Genomic DNA, 2,327 nt, shown 5'->3' on the forward strand with positions numbered 1-2,327 from the left:
TCTCCAGTCTTTCCTCCTCTTTTGTTCCTTTTTCTCAGTTGGAAGCAGTGAGGCATCTGCACACTACTGTATTCATAGGAAATGCTCTCGCTCAGTAATGCATTGCGTGATTCAGAATTTGCAGTTTACTCTGGGCACACTTCTTGTCATGCCTCCGTCTTCTCCCACCCATCCTGGCCTCTGGGATGTGGAACCATCTTCCTGTCTATAATTGCCATTGCTTGGTCGGGAGGGAGAGGATGACTATGGCCAACAGAATTACCAATGAGTAATGATCCCATATTGATGCTGAAAGCTCAGGTTTTAGATTGGCAAGGAAGGCTGAAAACACAAGTCTGAGTTTCCCCTATATTGAATTCTGTAGCACTTAGAACTCCACTCTTCATTCAAACCATTCATCGCCATTACAGCAATTAATCCACAGGTGCAGACAGGTAGAAAGAAGGCGGCGACAGCAGCAGCTGCAAACAGGTTGTTGGGCCCCTCTCTCTTATGCACAGAGAGGCTGCTGTGATCACAGCTTTAGAAAGTTTGTAGCCTACACACAGTGAGTGCCAGGCAAGGGTAAGATGCCCATGTCTGCACTAGGAAGGTGGCTGGGATGCCTTTACTCATTTAAAGTTCTTTGGGGGCAAGGACAATATCTTCATATCTTCTGTGAAGTTCCAGACATTCTGACAATAATCTGCTGCCCTGTGTCAAATAATGTTATAAAATAGTAAGTAGCAATCCTAATAGACACAGGGTCTTTAAACATACCTTTTTCCTGTAACATATGCTGCACATTTGTACTGTTTTGTATTACAGCATAGAAGCTGCATGGTTACATTATTGCGATGTACATATCCAAAGGGATAGAGTTTTGTTGCTGTTGGAACTTTACCCCCCGTTTCCTAACAGCTACGAGATTAAACTCTCAGCACTCATGCAGTGCACTGCTGATACAGTTCTGGCATTTTGTTAGTCTTACCTAGCATTGGTTTCTGCTTATTGAAAGTGAAATATACAAGATGCTTATCCTCAAGACTCGTTATCCTATCAAAGAAAGCTATCAGATTGGTTTGACATGATTTGTTCTTCACAAATCCATGCTGGCTGTTCCCTATCACCTTACCACCTTCCAAGTGTTTGCAGATGGTTTCCTTAATTACTTGCTCCATTATCTTCCCTGGCACAGAAGTTAAACTAACTGATCTGTAGTTTCCTGGGTTGTTTTTATTTCCCTTTTTATAGATGGGCACTATATTTGCCCTTTTCCAGTCTTCTGGAATCTCTCCCGTCTCCCATGATTTTCCAAAGATAATAGCTAGAGGCTCAGATACCTCCTCTATTAGCTCCTTGAGTATTCTAGGATGCATTTCATCAGGCCCTGGTGGGGCCTGGGAGGGATTGCAACTGCTTTGGAGGACAGGGTCATAATTCAAAATGATCTGGACAAATTGGAGAAGTGGTCTGAGGTAAACAGGATGAAGTTTAACAAAGACAAATGCAAAGTGCTCCACTTAGGAAGAAAAAATCAGTTTCACACATACAGAATGGGAAGAGACTGTCTAGGAAGGAGTACGGCAGAAAGGGATCTAGGGGTTATAGTGGGCCACAAGCTAAATATGAGTCAACAGTGTGATGCTGTTGCAAAAAAAGCAAACATCATTCTGGGATGTATTAACAGGTGTGTTGTGAGCAAGACACGAGAAGTCATTCTTCCGCTCTACTCTGCTCTGGTTAGGCCTCAGCTGGAGTATTGTGTCCAGTTCTGGGCACTGCATTTTAAAAAAGAGGTGGAGAAATTGGAGAGGGTCCAGAGAAGAGCAACAAGAATGATTAAAGGTCTTGAGAACATGACCTATGAAGGAAGGCTGAAAGAATTGGATTTGTTTAGTTTGGAAATGAGAAGACTGAGAGGGGACATGATAGCAGTTTTCAGGTATTTAAAAGGGTGTCATAAGGAGGAGGGAGAAAACTTGTTCACCTTAGCCTCTAAGGATAGAACAAGAAGCAATGGGCTTAAACTGCAGCAAGGGAGGTCTAGGTTGGACATTAGGAAAAAGTTCCCAACTGTCAGGGTGGTTAAACACTGGAATAAATTGCCTAGGGAGGTTGTGGAATCTCCATCTCTGGAGATATTTAAGAGTAGGTTAGATAAATGTCTATCAGGGATGGTCTAGACAGTATTTGATCCTGCCATGCGGGCAGGGGACTGGACTCGATGACCTCTCGAGGTCCCTTCCAGCCTAGAATCTATGAATAAGAAAGTTTTAAAGACAGTTCAGCTTTCACAGTAAACATTTTATTTTTATTTTCCGTTTTCTGTGTTTTGATGACTGTAG

The 2,327-nt window shown here is 42.7% G+C and overlaps 1 protein-coding gene across 15 annotated transcripts in view; it reads left to right on the plus strand.

The window, feature by feature from the left end:
- Nucleotides 1-2,327, plus strand: part of PLXNB1 (plexin B1) — a 226,144-nt gene that overhangs the window by 198,743 nt on the left and 25,074 nt on the right. The window lies entirely within an intron of this gene.

Source organism: Chrysemys picta, chromosome 7 (assembly GCF_011386835.1).
Source record: "Chrysemys picta bellii isolate R12L10 chromosome 7, ASM1138683v2, whole genome shotgun sequence".
Classification (NCBI taxonomy): Eukaryota; Metazoa; Chordata; order Testudines; family Emydidae; genus Chrysemys; species Chrysemys picta.